Source organism: Apostichopus japonicus, chromosome 5 (assembly GCF_037975245.1).
Source record: "Apostichopus japonicus isolate 1M-3 chromosome 5, ASM3797524v1, whole genome shotgun sequence".
Taxonomy (NCBI): domain Eukaryota; kingdom Metazoa; phylum Echinodermata; class Holothuroidea; order Aspidochirotida; family Stichopodidae; genus Apostichopus; species Apostichopus japonicus.
Window position 1 is genome coordinate 23806567 of NC_092565.1, and position 24214 is coordinate 23830780.

The 24214-nt window shown below is 36.8% G+C and overlaps 1 protein-coding gene and 2 long non-coding RNA genes across 4 annotated transcripts in view; 2 read left to right on the forward strand and 1 right to left on the reverse strand.

Moving 5' to 3' along the window:
* Positions 1-4955, forward strand: part of LOC139968134 (uncharacterized) — a 68542-nt gene extending 63587 nt beyond the window's left edge. Inside the window, exon 3 of the long non-coding RNA XR_011793228.1 lies at positions 4598-4955. This is a non-coding gene — a long non-coding RNA (uncharacterized lncRNA). The remainder of the gene's footprint in view (positions 1-4597) is intronic.
* LOC139968135 (uncharacterized) lies at positions 1-24097 on the reverse strand. The gene is made up of 3 exons (XR_011793229.1): positions 23669-24097; positions 3889-4203; positions 1-1462 (listed from the first exon to the last, which is right to left on the reverse strand). It is a non-coding gene; the product is annotated as an uncharacterized lncRNA (long non-coding RNA).
* The window catches only part of LOC139968113 (fibroblast growth factor receptor-like), a 60622-nt gene continuing 59283 nt past the window's right edge, over positions 22876-24214 (forward strand). Inside the window, exon 1 of one of the 2 annotated variants that reach the window (XM_071972492.1) lies at positions 22876-23100. The gene's annotated coding sequence lies outside the window, so the exon portion shown is untranslated. The remainder of the gene's footprint in view (positions 23101-24214) is intronic. The other variant, XM_071972490.1, reaches the window with a different exon arrangement.

A 24214-nucleotide genomic window follows, 5' to 3' on the forward strand; every position in this document is an offset into this window, starting at 1 on the left:
TAACATAATCAAGTAAATGGTCTACCTTATTGGCTTTTAGTATTGGATAGGAGGCATCGAGCAGTTTCTGAAAATCACCAAGAAGTGTTGTTTTCAGTTGTATACATGAGAATAATGAACACAGCGTGATATGGCTATGTGTATAGTATTCCATACATTCCAGTTTTAAATGATACGTAAAGCACCTGCTTGCTTTGCATAAAGTAATTCAGACTCACTAAAATAGTCTAGTGCAATGGTCTCAATATGAGCTTTGTCAGATCTTCTTCCCGCCACAAAGGTTAATTGATTTAAGTATGTTTATATAAATCTTCCTACTCTTATAGGCATATATTAATATGTGAAGTATTTGGTTAGGCTATATAAACATAGCAACGATTGTGTGGTAGGTCAAGCCTATCGGTGGCTATCATCTACTGCATGTCTGTTGATGTGGGGAACAGAGTATATATAATCAGGACGCCTTCTTGATCGCCTAGACGTTGCAGATATAGAGGGATATAGCTGTTCATATTTAAAGTAGTATTCCACGTAAAATACGTTAGTGGCCTAGTATTCAAAACTTTTCTACAGGTGTAATGCGGTTTCTGTCATGATCTGTGGCCTGACATTTCTGTCAATAACTCATCCTTTAAATTGCGTGGAGGACGCAAAAGATACATTTACCAACGTGAGTGAAGTGGCACAGTTTGTGTACTAGGAAATATTATATTGAAGTGAACTGATTGGAGAAATTAGAAGTTACAATGATATTTGATTTACATCGTTGAGTATCACAACGACTGATAAGGACAAAAACGTATATACGCAAGTAAATATATGAGAGAATGTAGAAGATAATCAAATAAACATATCCATTTAAAATCCACGTTTACGTGGTTAAAAAGATCACGACTTTGGACAGAATTTATGCTGATAAATATTTATGTGTGGTATTCACCAAACCTTTATAGCATTCGGAGAGCAGATAATATTGTACAATAGGCCCATCTATTTTAGTTTTTTTTTCAGTTATTCACGACGCTTTAAAAATAAAGAATTGAGTTTGAGAGCAATTTACCGGTAACTAATCGTGATAACACAGTTAGGTCACACAGGAATCTTTGCTACCAAGTACTGTGCAGGGAGGGACCAGGGGTCCGCCTTCGTCTCCCCTCTTCTAAAATTATTGGATACTAAACATTATAGCTATACAAGCATAACATTTTGATCACTTTCCGCGAGTTTATTCCTGACATTTATATCTACTTTTGTTTTCAAATTTAATTTCTAAACTATGTTATCCTATGAAGTCAATTGCATGGCTGCACAGTGACGATGCTAAAATCTCAAGCAGTAGACAAGGATGAGAAAGCTGATGTCGCCACGGACATTTGGCGCCTCATTTATCCCTCGTCTCTTCCTCGTCTCTTCCTCATTTCTTCCTCTTCTTAGTGTTCGTTCATCTATAACCGCCTCTCCGCTGAAATGGAAAGGTAATAATAATAATAACAATATTTGGAAAGCTTAACATAACGAAGCAATAACCTGATACAGCTAAACATAATAAATTATACCGATATCACGTGGTGGTACTTAAGTTAGTATTATGTTGCAGACGGATGCATTAAGGTAATAAAAATTCGTAATCAATATATTCCAACTGCTAGGGAATTAAAGGTTTCAAGATCAGATCCCTTCGAAGTCAGTCTTTAGCAGTGTACAAACGAGGCACAACCAGACTCATACCGTTTCAATAACAGCAGTGTCTATATTGAACCAAATGATACACTTAAAAAATATCGTTACAGACATATACGAGCGGCATAATATGAATATGTTTCGCGGAATCGGATCTTTGACAGGCTTATAACATGAACGAAGACGTCAGTAACCGCTGCTGGTATCTTCGTCCCTTTTGACGTGCAATCGTCATGCTAGTATTGCGAACATGTCATACTAAGGGTGGGTCGGGATGGAAACACTTCATTTGACACAATCACGAGATGCATAGCGATCCAATTCGTAGGTCACAGATGGTCAATAGATGTCTCTCCTTCTTACCAAATAAATCTTAAGAAGCGTTAAACTGCTTGCAAAGCCCTTCCACTCCTAACCCACACCCTCTACCGCATTTTGCCATGTATGGTGCTGAAGCGAAAACTATTTCACGAAAGAGTGATAAAATGCGAATTATTGTTGACAAACTTTATAATAAGCTACGCTTCGAAATCGATTCTAACATGCCTTATATAAAGAACATTGCCTACAACTTGATATATATATATATATATATATATATATATATATATATATATATATATATATATATATATATATATATATATTTATATATATATGTATATATATATATATATATACTAGGATATATACACTAGGATATATATATATATATATATATATATATATCCTAGTAGAGCCAGTTTAAACTATGCTGACGGATACTGTGCACTGCATGCTCGAAGACCATTTCTAAAGCACGCGTAGGCTACGTTATTATGGATAATACACATAAGAATATACAGAATTGATAAAATGTTGTGTATCGCCTCCAAATGTGTTATAGAAAGTGACAAGAAGGTCGGACAGTGATGATAATTGCAGGGAGTTACTTCAACAAGCATTTGACTGCGGCTCTCAAATCATTGTCCGTTATCATATACATATATATATATTCGAGATATCTCTTTGTCTAAATTTAACTCTACACAATGCCCTGGAAAAGATTTGAAGGATCAGGATCTTCAATCAAGTATATTGGGAACCTGTTAGCAGGATATGGCATGCTAATCTGTGGAGGCATTACTGATGACATGTTCATCCTAGTGACTATAACCTCAAGTAAAAGTACCTATGAAAGGTGACAATTTGCATATATCTGTAGATATCAAAAGTGAGCATAATATGTGCAGGGATAGTGTGAAAAATCTGCAGGATTGGAGATACTTTCAAACATGTCAGACAGCCGCTGGTGAAATCGTTGATTCCACGAGCTGAATTGAGTTAGCAGGTTTGCCAGGGAATGACTATGCTAGATTTATTCCTCCTTCAATAGCTAAAACTCTTTGCAATAGTCATGGTAGGCCCAAAGCAATTATAAATATATAATACGGAAGATAGTATATATTAACGCATTAGCTATAACATCTTATACAGGATTTCTACGACTATTGTAAATGATGAATTCATACTGTGAGTCCCTGAGAAATGGAGCAATCAATTTGTTTGTTTCGATAAAGTCGACTCGTTCAGTATAATAGGGCATTCACTCTGAAAGGTTCATTAAACCAGTTAACCGATTAAGATAATTTATAATTCCTCTGTTTCCTGCCATCATTACATCTGTTGTTAGGTGACAAAAAGAACTTATCCAGGACGGGACTTTCCCCTTAGGTATACCTGATATACGACACATCAAATGCTCGCATGTGATTGGTTAATATATATCCAATGGACTACAAGTACTTGAACCGCTTCCACAGGGGGAGGGGGGGGGAGGAAGAGAGGAATCAGAATTTCTTCCAAATGGCCTATATTTAATTACTTACACTAAAAATTGAATAGTCTACTAGTAATACACAAGTGATGGAAACACCGTGTTTGCACCTATAGGCCCCCTTACCCGAAACAGACATTCATCAAAGGGAGGGAAATCGCTCTCCCCTTGGCGAAGTCTAGTTTCCTTCTCCGGATATAAAAAGAATGAACACTTTTTGGAAGGGGGTCTAAGACTACAACCCCCTGCCCTTCATAAATTACACGCGGCTAGCTTTAGCCCATGGGAAATATCCATAACGAAAACACGGTTTGACGTCTGTATGATACAGAAATTTGTATTTTCTTTTGGTAATCATGCATTGCTATAGGACTCATGCGTTGCTATATTACCTATAAATTGTGATGGGGCTCATGTATTGTTAAACTGACTTTAAACATCGAAGATACCAGTGAAAGTTTGCCAATGACAACGCGAAAAATTGTCTCGAATGGTGGAGAATACAGGTCCAGTTTGGCAATATGGGTATATGCTCGAGTGGCTTTCCTTTAAATCAACTCTAAATGCTTCAGGCATTATATCATGCAGTATATCACGTGATCAAGTGACCACATAATGTAACAGGAAGTTGTCGCTGAGAATAGGAGTTACTGGTGTTGTTTTTGTTGGTCGCTGCCATTTAGTTCCTTCCAGGGGTAACTTCTCCACTAAAAAAGAAAAAAAAAGTGAATTTAAAACTATAAGATAAACAAAAATAGCGCCTAAAGCAAATTTTCTTCACTTATCATGAGTTTGACATATTTGGTCTTTTCTGGCAACTTTCTGATCTCATTTTCGACAAGTTTTTAGCAAATGTACCCTCCTTGTTTATGCCTTCAAATTCGAATTACTTTACACAATTCCCTGTAACATGGTACACGCATGCTTGGTTTCCTAGATCAGTATATATTCCAATCTTGTCAACACTGCAGTGCAAAATGTTTATTGTTTACTGCAGATTGGATGCGTCCATTCTGTTAGGCGGAAAGTATAAACTTCGACCAATGGGTTTCCGTCAGACGTCAATCATGTTATCTTTGTTTTCTTACGGTTCTTTAATAGCGGGAGCGTGGTGTTATGAAACGTCATAGTCAATGAGCATGATGTACTAGATGGTGTGAAGCCAAATACAAGCATCGTCAGCTGTCATGCTCAATAAAAGATGGCGGCCTATCGGACACCTTCTCTCCCTGCATCGACCATGGGCATGTTTCGGTTCAGTAAGTCGTCCATCAATCAAAACACTCGGTCGAACCATGATCGGGATTTTTGTTATCAGTTATACGAGGATGTAGAGCATACAGGTACGATGCATTGTTGAATGAAATTTGGACCCATACTTTTTGTTTGTTTTAACCTGGTCTGACGGTTCTTTTGAAGCGAGAATCTTTCACAGACATCGTTTGAAAAAATTGATCCATGGAAGTTTTATTTGGTTTATATCTATGCTATTAGTTGTCGCGAGTTCTTCCGCTCGTGACTTTGATACACATAGTCCAAATAGAACGACCAAACAAAAATATTATATTGTTATAATGTTATATTCATTTTGGTCACTGTTCGATTCAAGCGCATCTCGATGAAAAAATTTTATATGCTTTGAAAAATAAAAACGTTATTAATCAGGAAGGGGCGGGGGGGGGGGGGGTTGTGTTAACCACTTTAGCAATAACGAAATAACTAAGATTAGCCGTCATATATAACATTCCGCAGACTGGTCAGGTCCTGGTCGAGTTATTAATAACGGGCGCGTCAGTATCCCCATTGTTCAACTGGGAAATTGACAAGTACAATCTGGAAAGTGACCGATTATTTTGTGTTAGACTAAAATAGTCCACATGCTACATAAATCGAAACACTGTATGTCATGTGTGAAATCTACTTAAAACTGTGCTCTCTTCTATAGGCTGATTATGGAACGTTGCCCTAACTATCCATTGTATTCACAGAACAATAGGACAGATAGAGACTTATATTTGCATATTTATTGGCTAACCTCACAATAAACATCATGATACTCTCGAGTTTCATATCATATCTAGGGCCAAGAGCATACATGCACTTTGCCTCCACTCTCATTTGTTGCTTTTGATACTAGTAATTTCTTGATGCCTGGTATTAGAGAATATGTGTGCGCACGCGCATAGTCGTTTTGTGTGTATGTATACATGCGTGTAAGTGTTTACTCATCAAGTTCATTGTCTCATTTAATACGTGCCTTGGAACCTTGAGTTGATAAAGTTAATGATAAATGCATAGCCTTTAAACATACAAGAAATGCTGAGTAACCGTCTCAGCTTTGTTTCATGTTCCGCTGCCATGCACCCCATGCTCTTGTTGATATGCCTCGTATATTGAGGTGTTTACAATGTAGGCCTTGTAGTGAAGTATAGCAATTGTGTGGACCTTGTAGTGAGGTATAGCAACTTCGTAGGCCAGTTCCAATTTAATCGAAAGGGTTCAAACTGGTTTCTTCCGTTATTTGATACACATATATGCCTATATGTGTCATGACATTAATACCGGTGCTGGGACCGTTGATAATGATTTCAGGAACCCATATAATATATTTTTCATATCCCTTCTTTGCATATCCCTTGTGTCCTTTCTTGCCCCTTTTGTGCACCCACACATAGACTTGCATGTCTCCGTAAATGGTATATTGGAGGGAGTGGGGAGGGAGTGGGGAGGGAGGTCAGTTTCCGTCCTGGTGCTTTGTATCCACCGTGAACACGGTTTCCACTCGGGCACCTGTATACAGATCTTAACACTACTTGGCATAACAGAGAATGGGTCAGCTTCAACACAAAATAATGGTATTTTGTAACTATAGTAGATGACATACATTTTCAGTGATAAAGTTGGTATCGATGACATTTCATCCATACTGCGCACAGGAGTTGTCTCAAAGTACAATGCACGTAGGGTGCATGGTGATATGTCAGTTCCAATTTAAAGCAAACGAGCTCAAAATGGTTTCGTCCGTTATTTAGATACTTACGGTACGTATCCTGTCATTTAATACCGCCTTAGTGACCGAGCATATATAATCCATTTCATGGTTTCTTTACTGCAGTGAAGGCTATATTGGACGTACAGAAATATTCTCTGAATTTCATAGATTGACATTTCGATTTTGTAGCACTCATATTTTTATTTTGTAAGTCGAATTCTTTAACCGGTTAAATAGTTTTTGAGGCAATTTGTGCTAAAACTACAATGCATACATGGTTAAGTCACACTGTAATCACACCACTGTCACACTTTTCTCCTATAAATTCACAATTGTATAATTGGTCAGTGAAACATAAGATAAATATATATCTCAATTATGATAATTGGGTTGGTAATTAACTTCAAATCCGGGAAGATCGAGACATATTCTGACGGTGTTTTCCGTGACCTGGGGTCAACTTTATCGCAGCAAATGGAGTGACAACAGGTAGTACTTGTGCAGACATAATTAACGTTAAGTATAATTGTGCCTTAAATATTGCGAATCAGTGAGATTTTCTATCAATGAAGGTAGTCTATGCATTTAAAATACATACAGAAATGGGCAAATGCTCTACGAAAGTTTTTCTTTGCTTTTTCTTGCTTGTATATCAATGTATCAATGATAACGTGAGGCATAATCTTAAGTTTTGGACTAATGAAAAAACAATAGACCCAAAGTTTGCATACAGAATGAAGGAAAGTCACGATTTCAGTCGCGAAAAGTTGTTGAACCATTTGATGTGACACACGTAAGTGCAGTTCACTCCACACTACACAGGGTTTACACTCCAGCCACAGTGAAGTAATGCCAAATACGACAGGAAGTGACGGGTGTGAGACCTACGGAATATTTGGTAACTTTCCATTTTTCTATTAATACTGATAAACTGAAAAGAGGAGTTTCATTTCTTTTCACTTATAGACTATTGAGGCTGTTTTCGTAGAAACTATATAAGAAGTGCATGGTATATTGAAATGTAACCTTGGCTTATAGTATGGCTTTTGTGTTTAAGATCAAGCTGTGTACTACGATTACCTTTCGAGGGAACTCGTGATACTTCAATTGAGTAACACCGCGGAGATCATACGGTAACAGTCTAGCTGTAAAAGGATTAGGGTTTGACTGGTGGATCAGGGTTTTTTTTAGCTTTCGTGCATGCAAAGACGCTCTTTTGGATGACGAACTTATGTGTGCATATACGGTCCATTACAGGAGCGATTTCACTTCCCCCACCCTCACCCACCCCCCATTACAGTTGGCTTCAGCGACCTCGCGGCCACGTGCACCCTCTAATGGATTCGATTCTGTCATAGCATATCAGAATAAATTATTTGGTCTTTAATGACATTAATGTAACAAACTAAGCAAATAATTTCTCGATTCAAATTTACTGTGATATAAGTTGAAACTCAGAAGAAGAGAAACATGCATTAAATATCGCATAATGTGTCTATAATACACCACTACGGAATAGCATCACCTACATTAGGTATATAACATTACACATTCTCTCTAGGATCTTCCTAATTATATGTTAATGAGACTAGAACGTCTTAAGGAAACACAATGTAAGCTAATCCCTATCTGCAGTTTTTACATACCATTGGTATATATATATGTATATATATATATATATATATATATATATATATATATATATATATATATATATATATATATATATATAGCGCATCCAAACATTTGGATAACCATGTTTGATACCCCGTAGATTTTCTGCAATCGCCCATCGAGAACACCGTGTGAATATTTCCTCAGTTTATAATCATGTTCGCATTTTATTTTTTCGTCCAGCTACATGCTTCGACCAGGGATGATACCCTGTGGACTCTCTTTCGCTAGCGCGTCGGAAGCTCACGAAATTACCAGGAGGAATTTAGGAATAAGCTAGATCAATTTCAAGGAGAACAAATACAAAGTTATAATATCGTGACATCGTGACAACGATTCGCTTAAAGTATTGAGTGTATAACCCAGAATGAAAATGACGTAACATCTGTGTGGCAAGGAAAGAAAATCCAGATGAAAAAATTGAGTCAGATCTATACAATCAGAAGGCAAGGTGAGACATGACAAAAAACGCCAATGTCTAACAATATGAAGGAAACTGTCAGCAGAAATGGTGAGACAAGACAAATCAAAAAAACGAAAGTGTCTAACAATCTGAAGAAGACTGTCAGAAGGAGAGGTGAGACAAGACAAAACAAACAAACAAACAAACTAGTGTCTAACAATATGAAGGAAGCTTAGTTCATTTGCGGTAACCATATGCGGGACTTTTTGTGTAAAACTCCATAAAAGTGTGTTTCCCTGTCTATATGCTTAATCCCTTTCGCCTAAACAAGATGCCGTTGGTTTTTCCTGCTCTTCTGTATCATGCGGTTGAAACATCGAGTATTTGGTTACTATGACAGGTGGGTGTGTACGGAGCTGCTATATTGTAGTGATATAAAAAGAGAAATATTTAACATCGACGCCAGTGAAAAGTATACACTGAAAGCTTGCCAAAATGCCGGTGAGATCTGTCCATGTTTTCGATCACATGATAATACGATCAACTTAATCGCACTAGAACCTTGCGGGTTTGTTATGACAATAACTGACACCGATAATGTGGAAACGGTAACACGGTCTCTCATATCATGCATGTTGTAAACATGCTGAGATTATCGAAATAGTAAAAGTGTTTACTTCATGTGCGAAGTTGGGTATATATTTGCTTTCCAATATTTATATACATTAAAACTTCAAAGCTGTGGCTGATACACAAACATTGAATAGTCTGTATTCCAGGACATTCATCAGCATCGTAAGTGATTGAAAGAAACCCGTTGAGGTTTTTCTCACTAAATGTATGGATATTCTCATGCAGGGACCTGACTATAGTTTATGTTTTAAGGATCAATGGACGATGATAAAATCTGTAAGATTCAGCCAGAGTTGGTTAGGTGACAGTTTACAGACTTTTCGAAAATATAAAAATACGTCCGCGTGGTGTCTCTGTATATGCGCCGAACCCAATGATTGAGTGACAGGCACATTATTACACCGTTAATGTAAACCACATTTTACATGATTATAGTGTCAAATAACAACAAAAAAGTCATTGCTTCCATCGTGACATATTCCTCCTTGTAGACACTTTTCCTTAAATAAAGTCAAGAGATCAGGGAATCTGTCTCCGGAGAAGTGATGAAATGTGACAGATCAAATAAGACTATAAGGCAGTTATGCTTGATTTGTTTGCTTGTAAACTCTACATGGATATGCCTATATGTGTTATATATATACCGCGGCAAATGTGTTTGCATCGCTGTAGGGTGGGGGTGGGGGGGGGGTTGGTTATCTTGGTTACTCTACCGTTCATTCCGTATAGAGTTTGAACAATGTTATCTGCAAGGCTCACTTTATCAGCATTATAGTGTGACTCGAAATTATTAGAAAAGCGATATAATTATAGGAATTTTCAAAGATTCTGTCCTCTGTTTTGTATACCCTTCTTTAATATTCCTTTCCACTGAACAGTGTTAAATGTGAATGTATAAAATGGCTCCATATTGTTAAATGATTTGTGTATAGTTTGAACGTCAGTGACCATTATCTGATTACATTCTAGCATATTTGGAGTCAGACAGTGCGTTTTATGTGTCATATTGTTAATTTTCTATAGCATTTCCGGTTCAAGATATTTACCATTAAAATATGCTCAATGCCCCTTTAATAGGTTAAATTGACAATGACGCCGGCACGGCAATGCACAAATAAACGTTATTGTTAATCCATTGTATTATTATTACTTTTTATAATAACTCAACCAAGGCATGTGTTTCTAATTTCATATAAACACAATATCACCCTTTGATAACACTTAGCAACAGATATCTTTGAAAAATTGTAAGATATAGTAAACATGTCATTTGATGCCATAAACGTGTGATGTGTTCATATCGGCTTTTGTATTGCATGTTCAGTTTGTTAGACTAGGTAGTCCAGTCACTTATACGTGTGAGCCTCAGATGTCTAAAGGTGTTTTATCAAATATTAAAAATTGGACTACATAAAAGTACGCCCTGGACTGCAAGCAATATTTTTTGTGTTATCGCTCTGCAATATTTATTATGTGCCTACAGTCATACTTTAAACATACTTATTCTCGGAGACGTATAGAAATAGGACAATCCAGACATACTCTACTGAGAAAAGAAGCGGCAACAGCGAAGACGTTTTGTCATTCTTATGTTAACCGGTTTCGTATTGGTTAATTCAGTAACTGCATGGACATTACAAGATTACGTATTGTAGTATGCATATCTACTAAGCAATACCATGGGATAACCAAAGGGGTATTGTGGTGTATTTGATCTTACCGCCGCCCGAAACTGGTTGAAGGTGGCACAACAATATTATTGATATCAACTTCAAAAGTAGCATAGTCGTTTTACTCAAAATAGGCTAATACACGAATAAGATATGATTTTAAGGATATTAAATAAGGGTCAGTATATTAAAGGGTGACCTTAGACACAAACGTGGTTTGGACTTGTTGTAGACACTTACGAATGCTGCATTGCAGTTGGTTACACTACTTAAGTTAACACGAAAGGTCAGTAGGTCAGTTCCTCTGATACAACACAAAACTCAGTCAAGGAAAACATAAGCCTCTTATGGACTGAAATAACATGTTTACAATGGCATTGCAAATTTGAAAATGACAAATGTTGCTAGCTGAATGTTATCCAATGCACTGAGGATCATCATACAGTCGAGCCTTAAAGGATCGTTCCAATGATTGTGTATATACATTTAAACGCTGACTATCTTGAAAACCTGAAATAGCCACAAAAACATTGTTAGCACTGACACTGTATGACAATTTGATTTTTTGACCATAAACATATCGAAACTAAATTTCTGCCTAAAATCATCTTTTAAGAAACTGTTTTCGTAGCTGAATCTAGCAAAGAATTTCCTTCCAGCAGCATTGCTGTTGATAAACCTTTCTCTGTGATTATTCTAAATTAATGGTAGCCCAATACATTTGGAGTTCCTGAGGTCAAGAAAGGTCAAGTTTCATTTCAAATAATGAAGTAAATGCCGAAAGGTTTGAAGTTTATTATTATTAGTTTTATTATTATGATATATATAAATATATATATATATATATATATATATATATAAAGGCCTATATATAATTGAAATCGTAGTGAGTTGCAAATATATGTATATATATGAGACAGTGACTTAATTTTATCAATTTCAATTTCTGTTTCGTTTCGAATACTCGGGCAAAAAATACTTTGGCAAAAAATGTTGACCAAACATTTTGACTAATCACCAATCGTGTGGTTTCCCTTTGCTTTTTGTTTTTTTCTTTCTCTTTTCTTTCTACCTTTCTTTCTGCGTTTTTTTTCAATCCTTTTTTATCACTTAATTGCCTTATTGCAAGTTAGCAAGTATAATTTGGCAATCAGCAACCATGTAGGCCTAAATTTATGTTTTCGGCCTGGCTGGCCAGCTGAGGTCTCGATTTTATTTCAACATTTCTCCTTGCAATTCGAGTTCAACGCAATTTCATTTCAGGTTACAAATACAATGTTTCAAGTATAGACCGTATGGCAATACAATTACAGATAACGAAAATAAATTTCACAGGGATCAACAGCGATCAACAAATATGCAATGATTATGTTAAATACACAGTGATCATGTAAGAAACTGAGACGATGATGATGTAAAAATGTGCAATTATGAAGTTATAAGATATTAAGATTATTATGCAAAACTAGACGATGATGCAACAGGTTGCTTATCGAACTCTATATATATACTGCTCGAACGTTTGAGAGTTTGTTTTGGCTCCTTGTTATGATAAAACCTTGTCGTCAGTATAGGCATCCATGATGTGGATGTCCCTTGTAGCACACTATGTTACCTGTTAGCATGTCCGGTATAACTGATAGTCCGCACTTATAGACGATCTTTACTGCAGCTAAATGTACGGTAATGAATTTGTAAAGCCTTACTTCTTGGAGGTTCTATAACTTCTGATTATCCAAGCCGTGAAGTCTTAACAAATATTTTGTTGTTTGCGCGTGTGGCGGGGGGGGGGGGGGATGGGAAGGGAAAGTCGGTAGCTGCAAATTGGCATCGACAAAAATGTTGTTATAATGATGTATATATATATATAGACATGTGCGTTGTTGTAAATTGTTAAGTTGTGAGCATGACACCTCTACTGTTGGTTGTCTGTCTACGTGGAGGGTACTCAAGCCGAGACCTATAAGTCATTCGAGCCAGTGGTTTTCACTAGGAAGTATTACCCTTAAAAGTCTACCATGGTAACGCTAGAAAAGTCATAGCAGTCTAGTAATTAGGCTGAACACACTGCTTCATATATGTGGTCATTTAAGGTGTGCAAGCAGTTTCGCGATGGACATATGCATCACTCATCAATGCAAGACTATATAGTTACCAAGAATGTTACCTGTCCCCCTACAGCACCTCCGCCCTCCCCCCCCCCACACTCTCCTATCCCTTATAGGACCGTTAATTAAGGTTCATTCCAGTTTCTTTTGAACTGTCATACTTGTAGCAATCTTTCAAGTTGCACTTCATCATTATACATATTTCTCGTGACTTTTGGTGAGGCTCAGTCCCTCTCTATATATGTAGTATTACCACATCAATGACGAGTAGAAGAGAAATATCATGATTTTACTAAGTTTCGTTGCAACTTGCCATTATAAGGTTTCAACATTCCAAAAGGCTATTGGTGTAATGTGACCGTCATTAGAGATAACGATAGCGTGATAAACATGTAGAAGTCAGCTATAAACAACTTTATAATGAGAATCAAGGGATCATAAAATGTCAGATTTCTTTTTATTAACTTTCTCAACCATGCGAATATCACGACTAACAAACCCCAACACACATGTATATATGTTATTTGTGGGCATGACAAGACCATAAATCCGTTCAAACTTGAAAGTTCGAGAAGAGGCAACCAATATATGCTTCATATAATTAAACTGTCCATTTTTATACATACAGTTCTGATACGGTAATAATTCTTGCATACACTGTTAAAAGGAACCGAAAGCTATTCTCAGTAAATAATCATCATATTGCTTTTATCATGGTGGTAGTATGAGGGGGTGGGGGTGGGGGAGGGCCATACCTCTATTGTCAGTCAGGGGAAAACGTTCATTCGGCTTTGTTTCTTCAAAATATTTATTAGCACAACCTTGGGATTCGACCTAAAACTATAGACCTAATTTATATAGTATGCATATGAATTAGTATGCACCATTTGACTTTGATATATAGTTGACCCACCTATATCTAAATCGCATTAGATTATCCCACAGCCACACCTCTCTTTCGTAAATTGTTTAATCCCGCTACAGCTCGTTCTTGCAGCTTTATGAGCCTATTCCAAAATCAGTCGGGGATGTGATGTCATATGGGCAAATAATCTTGAAGAGTTTAGACTCTTATAGGAGTCTTGTATATTTATGATACATTTGAATTGTTAGCCTAGCTTTCAAAGTTCTCTGTATTTATAATTCCCTGAAAATGTATCTTTTTCATATAAATACTTTATTCCTATGTGGATAAATGAATGACAAATAATAAGGAAAAACACAGACATTTTCAGGAGAATTGCCCTGATGACATCACCCATTCTACTGTTGCCAGATGCTTTTACATAATATCAGAAAAATTTAAAAATTCATATCTTCGCGATACAAAATGCTATGAGGATGTGGTTTATCACAGTTAGATTCAAACCAAATATTCAGCAACTTTGTTCAGCAATCAACTCTAGCCACCAGAATATCCTGTCCGAAGTTATCACTGTTAAATTAATGATTTAGTCCTATAGTACAAAGAAAATAAAGGATTGCTAGTAATGTTTTCTATAGCTATCCCGGATTTCCTACAATGTCTATTTCGGCTTGTCCCCTCCTCCACCCTTCCGCAACCCCCCCCCCTCCTACCATTTGAAGTAAATAGTCCATGCATGTTGCAAGTTCAAGTATAGTATCTTCGAATCTGTATATGAAACTGATAGCTAAACATATTATTGTCTGTGTAAATGCTAATTTCCGAATTCCCCAGGGCCTTATTTTTCTACTCTCTTTGTTCGTGTCACTTTATAATGACAGGGCCTGTAGCTCGACACGTGAATGGTTTATTCAAATACTCATTTCTCTTTCTTTCTTTCTTTTACAATGACTTTCGTTTGAGACTTCTTTGATGTCGTCCATTCACTTCGAAAAGAGATCAAGTTTTTTTCCCTTTCTGCTTCTCACAGAATTAGGTCACAGGCGGTTGTCATAACAACAATTCAATAAAGTTATGGAACCCAAGTTGTGAAAAAAAAGTTCATAAGCATTAGAGATGGCCCAAAAACATCCAAGCACTCCATCATTTATCGTTATTTTGAGGTGTTACAAAATAATGATGAAGCATATTCGAGACATGGACACATATTATCATATACAGTATAGTATCGAGTAAGCGGGGACCTCCTCCCCTCCTCCTCTCTATGCAAGTGATCCTGACCGCAAAATCCTATTAAAATTGAGAGAGTATTTGGTCTATTTGGTTGATTAAGATCATGTACCCTGTACCGCTATACATGAGTACATAGTATCAAGCCAGATTCGTGGTAGTACTGTATATTAGTATATTAATATTATGAGTGTACGAGTGAAAGTAGTTCTCCCTATATGTATAAGTAGGATGACGAATAGAAGGCCGGAAGCGCGAATTCCATAGTACTTTATAATCTTACACTAGTATTTATACTGCATTCTCCCCCCCCCCCCCCCAACATACTAATAATATCATTAATACTAATAAAATACGAGCTCACAAGTGCAAGTATATGAGAGCGAGAAGGAGTGCATGCACAAATGAGTATACGAACTCACTGTATGATGTCTGGCATATGCAAATCAAAGGCTAGGCAGCTATATAGTTATCTACTGGCATAATCAAAGGCTAGGCAGCTATATAGTTATCTATTGCCTGCCTGGGTAGATGATATCTGGGCTTTGTCCATAAATGGCTTGGATTCACTTTGACTCGTATCGATCACAAGAAATTGGCAGTATCTGACCAACAGCAGTATTACATTACAGATATGATTAAAGGGTAATGCAAATCCACTGTCCAAGGAAACCTTAGCTCGACAAACAGATCAACTTCCCCGTGACCGACTGATTACGGAAATAACTTCGGGCCATTTTTTCTTGACGGGAAAAGTGAATGTCAAGAACCAATTCCGTCTAACAACAACAACAGGCTGTGATAGGAAAGTAATGATAACGAGGACAATAATTTGAGGCCTACAGTTTACTATAACGGCAATAACAGGAGAAAACTTAAACCAGAGAGTAACAACTCGCTAATCAAATATTCAACAACCACAAAAAGCAACAATCAGGAAGGTCCATTGGCAACATGGACGACAGCAGCATCAGTATAACATTCATTATTATATCAACACCAATAGCAGGCTCACAAAATCAAAACAGCAGTGACGATATGAAAGAACAATTTGATCAAAATGATCACAACAGTTATAGTAACCGCATAGTAACAGCGACATAGCCACACACGAGGGAAGGGAATAACAGTGACGGTACAAAACAACAGTAACACAAACAGTAACGACTGTGACAACACTAACAAATACAATAATAACACTGACCATAGTATAGTTACAACAACCACATAGCAACAGCGATGTAGCAACGCTCAGGGAAGAAAATTAACGGAGACTATATATACAAAACAACAGTAAGAGTGATAACACTATAAAATACAATAGTAACAGGGGTAGATCCAGGATTTTAGAATGGAGGGGTGTAACCCTGGTTTCGCTGAAGCTCACTACCATTAAGATGGGCTGCCCCCCCCCCCTTCTCCCATGATTTTTGTTTTATAGTTTAAATGGTCAATTCATGCATTCTGCCACATACTGAGACAATATACTTTATATGTTTTGATTCCGTTCATCAGACACATATCAAAATAATGCCAAAATAATGCACCAAATATGAACAACTCAAAATTCATGTTGAATTGGGGCTATTATTGATTGTTAGAGGCTCACTACTATTAGCGAGTAGAACCGAGGGCCCCAAAAGTGGACCCTTTGACAAAAACTAAACAAAAAGAAAGCAACGAACGAACGGAAATGGAAAGTAAGCACTGCTTTCTAAAGTTCTAGTTTATGTTTAGGAATTATCTTAGATCAGAAGATTTCAGAATGACCGCTTTCAATGATTTCTTTGTTTCGAAAGCTATCGTAATTTTATGAATAATAATAAAGTTAAATCGGGGGAACCCTCCTTGCTACTGTATAGATGCCGCCTAACAGGATTTCACGTATCTAATAAGAAGAAAGCTGGTGTCTATAGAAAACGGTTTGTCGTGAAACATGCCAAAGTTGTTTGCGTCAATATAATCTACCGGAAATCGATCGTGAGGAAAGAATGGATTATCTGACTCAAAGATGTTGGAAGTACGTTAAATTCCATCTATCATTTGACTTTAATGCGTTTAACACGTCAAAAGGATTATTTCATCTAAACAGGAGTCTTCAGTCAAGTGTCAAATGATACACCTTTAAGGCTAACAGTTGTATCTTTTAAGACAAACCGTTTCCTGAGTTTCTGAGAAAACTTCCAAAATCCTTCACATGAAACAAGAGGTTTTTATTTGCAAGTCAGATTATTTTTCACAGTTGAATAAGTTAAGGTCAATGACTTTACTATGTGGTTTGTAGAATGAAGGTGTCTTGGTTATCGCAGGAGAAAGAAAAGAAAAATTAAATGGACTTGAGATATACTCTGAAACAACTTTCACGAATAGGAACTATCATTATAGAGAATAAGTGCCTTGACTTCATAATCTGGGAGAAGACCTCGGGGCTGCTGAGGGGGGGGGGGGTGGGCTTCTAGTTTAGGAACCCGGTGGTTAGAGTGCTTGCGAGTTAAACCCGTCCGCGGGGAACAGCACAGTCACCGTGCGGCACGCGGCTCTATTTAAGGTGGATTCTTCCGGGGGAGGGGTGGGGGAATATTTATACATATAACTATTCATCCTTCATTGTTTAAAAAATACGTTATGCTAATACAATCGTTTCGTTCCTCCCAAATTAGAGAGTTATTATTTTTGTAAATCCAACCATAATTTGTTTGTGTCCCATTAGTTTAATTAAGTGTTTTGTTTGTCATTTTCGTACCGTAATGTATATTTTCATTATAATTGGTGTTAACTTGGTGGTTACATTATTCTCTCATTTGTGTTTCCTTTAATATTCCAAAAATGTTATCACCATGTACCATCACATTCTGATAAATAATAATAATAAATAATCATCATCATCATCATCATCATCATCATCATCATCATCATCATCATCATCATCATCATCATCATCATCATCATCATCATCATCATCATCATCATCATCATCATCATCATCATCATCATCATCATCATCATCATCATCATCATCATCATCATCATCATCATCATCATCATCATCATCATCATCATCATCATCATCATCATCATCATCATCATCATCATCATCATCATCATCATCATCATCATCATCATCATCATCATCATCATCATCATCATCATCATCATCATCAATAATAATAATAATAATAATAATAATGGGAAAGAAAGATAAGTATATAATGCAAAAAAAAGAGGAAATAAATGGTAAAATAATGAGTTCACTTGTGTATGTAATAAATGAAAAACTTATGAATATGCATTAACACGACAGGCAACATCCCACTGCATAGGAACATTTTAAGGATAAGTACCGTGTGCCTTCAGCTCTTTAAGAATCATCACGGTCTTGCCAATTTTTCACATTTTCTTTTGACTCATGATAATAAAGTTTGCAGTCTCAAACTTTACAAATTAATAATTGCAATGTGCGGTGAAGCGGTGAAAGCTACCCGCCCCTCCCACACACCCCCGCCCACCCCTCAAACAAAATACCAAAACCGGCGACCTATAGTTTGCATATTTATGTACATAATAAGCATAAAATGGTATCAAATATTAGGTAATTTAAAATCCTTAATTCCTCACCTTTTCTGTCAATATGCAGGTTATGACCCAAAATATTCCCCTTAATTTCACCACTAACTTGATGCATAAACATTCATTTTCGATATATGTTTTATGCCTTAAATGGGTTAAATCTTCCAAAGAGTGTTCTGTTCCTACAGAGGGCAGGTTTTCAATCATCTCTTTTATAGTAATTGTAAAATCGTGGCAGTCAGCAGTATAAGACACTTCTGTAGTAATCAGTTATGACTTACATGTAAGGGTACCATGTGAGCATGCACATATACATGAACAACCCCTCCCCATGCCTATATGACTAAATTATATATACGTAGAAAATCATGTGTAGTAATACATGTGTAGTATCTGTTCCCTTTCGAGGGGAATGGTGATGCACACCCGACGATGATCACACAGTCACAGTCTCGATGCAAGGGGACTGGGGTTGATAGCGGATCAGTCGTTCGGTAGTTTGGTTGTCGTGCACAGGTTCTTTCCTGAGCGACTTTTTCTTAAAAAATATATATATGTAGAAAATCCAAGCTAAAACTTCCCTGCAAGTGCCGAGTAAGACTTTTGCTGGAGTTCCTATAGCTGTTAATGCAGGGTTACTGGTAAGGGGGGGGGGGGGTGTTTGTGAATAGCACATAACCTATTGTTATAGGCTTTCCGTAGATGATGTGTGTGCATGGTGTGACTCCATTGTTTGCACAAGGGTCCATCCATCGAGTCGGCGTGGGCCATGGTTGTTAAACTTCCGTCTTACATCGTCGTTTGATCCGATTCATTGTTATTTATGCACGCCGGACATTTAAATCTTTAATTCATATTGTACATGCATGTAACGCTTAAATTGTTGAATCGGGGGTTGTATAGGCTTGACATCTTTGAACATGTTTCATGGCATGGTAGGTAAACATCCTTGTTATTGTATCTTTCAAGTGCCCGCCAATTCAGGGTTTCAATCACGTGATTTATGTACCTGTCGCTGTATTGTATTAACTCTGTCTCTCTTCAAATATTTCTACAGTGCAAGAGAAAGCCTTTTACTCTCCCTTGGAAGTCGATCGATATAGACTTATTGATGTGTGTGTGTGTGTGTTTGTGCACCCGGTCCGACCATTGTTGTGAGATCGCGTGGTTTTTCTATACAGTGGTCTCTAACGTTACTCGAATTAAGACGGAAGATCCCTAACTACCAGAACGACGTGGCTACCTATGTATGATGTGACGTAACACATCATGAACATACGCGATTATACAGTGTCAATGTAAGGGGACTGGGGTTGAGGGTGGTTCATATTTTTGTCGTACTCATGCTCTATCTTGGGTGATTTTTCTTAAAAAATGACCTTTGATATATGAAATGACGTGCATGTTACGTCACTTGAGGTATCACGAGTCCCAAGATAATAGATTCTATAAACATGTAGCCTATGGTCTAGGTTAAAAGTTGGTGGGCATCAGGCTATACTGCGTACTTTGTAGGTAACAAAAAAAAAACCCTGCAGATACTATAAACAGAACGTACAGTTAACATTGACCAAGCAATGTTTTGGTTATCGTCTAATGATGGATGAGTAGGTTTACCATAACACACACTCATGGATCACTTCATCATTTCAGCAGATGTTGATCACGTGTCTCTCATTCAGTGTCTAACATTAAACACAGCGTGCCTTAGGAATAACTCTCTATAGTGCTATATACTACTACGGACGGATACGACAGAACGTTTCCTATTTATCACGTATGCTACATTTCATCAAAGCGGAGAAGCAGGTGCATTTCTGGATTATGAGAGAAAGCAAGAGACAGTGAGTCTGTGAGAGCATCTGAGATGCAGTCAATTGTAAAAAAAAAATGACGATCTATATATATATATATATAAATATATATATATATAGGAATAGGAATAAGAAATATATACATATATATATATATATATATATATATATATATATATATATATAGGAATAGGAATAAGGAATATATATATATATATATATATATATATATATATATATATATATACGGTATTGCCTAGGCCTGTATAGCATTTTGTGTATGAATTTGGACAATTGGTGAACCAACACTTAAAGAGAGATATGTATATTCCAGTACATATTAACTATTAATAACATATAATATAACTTTGACTTTTAAAGTATTTTTTTTTTTAACAGAGGCTGATTCATCGGATATTTCTTGAGAGATCATTAAGATGCAAATGGCGAAAAGTGAAGTTTATAAAGAACACAGTTATGGTTCAGGATGCAAACATTTTGGTTTAACAATACACTAGTATATGGGCCTACCATTGGCAACAATATGTCAGCTGGACCCTCCATTTGAAGCCTTCATTTGTCTTTAACATTTCGAAAATTACACTACATCATTCATTAGCCCATGCACATCATCATGCCAGTCCCATTACTCTCCCCCTCGTCAGAAATGATGCTATACCGTAAGCCTTTATGCTAAATCATGTACGCCCGTGATACAGTGAGATGACCTATCGCCTTTAAATAAGCCATTGGTGCATACAGTTCCCTCTCAGAAGGGAGGTACCGACGATACAGTGCCATCTCAATCCACCAAGGATTCAGGCTCAGCTACGCCTCTGATGCACATGTATGTTATCAATAAATACATGCATCATCTGGAAATTAATGTATATAAGTTGGACCAAGGTTATCAGTTTTGTCCAGAAATGTGCTAGAAAGTCAGAAAATGGTCACTGCTACTAAGATTTCAAGAAGCAATATCACCGCCACCATCGAAGCATTTTGCTTCACTGAGATAATTAACTGTCTCATTTAAAAACTCCTTAATGTCTCAGAATAACTAATGAGAGTCGGAAACTCCGGGAAGGTACTGTTGGAAACTTTAAGCATTTTTAGTATGTTAACTTTGGAACCAGTACTGATCATCTAAAGCTTTATCAACTAATGGATATTTTATTATTCGATTCAGTGACATATTCAACCGAATGATGACTTTTAATATTTTTAAAATGTCTATTTTTGTCGGCAATTAGGTAAATTCTACATAATCTCAGTGCTAAATCACCCGCGGGAACAGACACTCATTTCACTTGATCCGTTAGGTAAACGTTCCACAATTACTCGCGTCGATGTGGCAGCAATTTTGTCGTGTTAATTCGTTCATCGTAACCTTATAAATTATAAGTTGCACTCCAACATATATACTAAATCACAGGTGAACAATTTACATAGAACTACCGTCAAATGGCAATGGTATACGGAGAAGGCGGTGCCTACTTCGGAAGCAGCTCTCACTTTATCATATGCAAATTATTTATTTACAGGGTATTACCATAATCATTAGGCCGAACGAAGCAGGGCGACACGTTTGAGTCATCCCGTGGGCGATTTCTTTGACAGTACACCCAAAGCACGGGTGGGTAGCAATTAACTGGCTAATAAATGCACACCTACGCCCCCATCTAACCCACCTGCAAAAGTCTTGAGTGAGAATTTGGGAGAGAAATTCGCACATAGAGTTGAAGAATCATTTCGAAAATATACCATTTTTTGTCAGTTCTCTGTTACTTTTTAAATGACATAACTTGAGTAATTTCATGTCAATATGTAAAATAGACATCATGAAAATATTATGGAAAGTTCCATTATACATGCATATTAATTAAAGCTTTGCCTTATTTTCCATTGGCATCATATAACTACGATTCTCAGTAGGTAATATTTGAAATATGAAATTAGGTACACCTTGTTAATAGAAGAACTTTAATTGAAGGACAAATTCGCCACAGAATAGTAATTTTGGAAGAATTCACGTCCGAATCTCCTCCCTTGAATATAAAAAATGATACATTCAAGCATTCAGATGGTTTTCTTCAGGTAGCAATCGTTCAAGATCAATGTACCATCAATGTCATAATATTTATTGTCTACAGTTGTTACCTATTTTTTCTTCACTTTCCCACTAGGAAAAGTTGAGTTAAACATTTCCTAATGAACACATTAACTAAAATGTCAATAGACCATTTCAAATTTGCATTAGCTCTGCTAGAAAAGTAATCATTCCCCCCTTTAAAAAAATGGGCCATTCTTCTGAAACTTGCACGCTACAACTCAGTGAGCATGCGTGATGCTGCTCAAACGTCAACATCGTGGTTGGCACATATGTATTTATGCACACAACCCGTATTCAACATAACTGTATACGTTAACACGTACATAGAACTTCTTTAGAGTGCAAGCGCACGTACGTATACATAATTTCCGCAACACAATCTGAGTTCAATTAACAAAAGAGTAGCGACGAGAGAAGTAGTCTAAAAGTTAACTTTTCCCTATTCTTATCCTCCAAGTAATGGATTATTAACACTTTGGATCACTCTAATACTATCGGTCGAAGACAGCAGGCATTATTTGGAGTTGAAAACTTGGTAAATATTTCGTACTTTCCGTTATATTAAGTGGATAAATAACGTTCTTACACCACGGTCGAACAGGGTAATCTGGTGGTCCTGTGATCATATAATTGATGATGGAACATCGGAGTCACTGCAGATGGTGTTTTTGTAGTTAAGCTTAAGTTAGTACTCGAGTAACCAGCGACGTGGGTAGAAAGTAGGCAGTATTAATGGCATTCGCTGTATTTTTGACGCGCAGAACTAAGTAGGTTGTCAATGTTTTTTGTCATATATCATAAATTAGTTGTGGCTGACGTATCTTATTCTTAACACATTTGCTGATGTGACAGGTCTTGGATAACAACACCACTCACACACTGCAGTCTGTTGTTACACTAACTTAGGCCTATGTGCTATTTCTATAACCTGAACTTATTCATTTTCAGCCTAGCCTAACGTTAGATCTAGTCGGCTACTTTAAAGTTAACTTAGGCTAGTCTCATGATCATAATGCCAATATTAGGCTTTGTCTAATTTTGTAGCCCAAAATAAATAATATTAGATTTAGTTGTAATGTAGGCTAACTATATTTACAAGTTACCTCGCAAGTCCCCATTTATACACCTGGGTTAAGACTCGAGATGCAATGGAGATAAATGCCTTGTCCAAGGACGCAATGATTTGGCCAGGAATCGAAACTGTTATCCTTAGGTCACAAGTCCACTGCTTAACCACTTGACCACAACGCCCTCTTTATCATTTTCTACCCGGTTAAAAGGTTCATCAAAATTATCAAAGCTTTGTCATTTCTGGAACAACACATGATGAATGCATGTATTATTTTGTATGGGCTAGGAACCTAACGGTTCACAAAATGTTTCATATAGATACAGGCCTTCATTAGTAAGAGTGGCTGAGGCCTGCGGGGCACATTAAGTTAGTTCGACAAAACATGGGATCTTAGTATAAGCTTTGAACTTAAAAGTTAATTGTACTATTTACGCCATCGCACCTTCTTCAACAGTAGTGATGACTGAAGGTTACAAAGTCCTTTCGTAAGTAATAAAGAAAAATCCTGGTATTGGTGTAAAAGTACTGGTAGGCACTGCTTACATCTACATCAGAAAACGAGTTTGCGTGCCAAGTT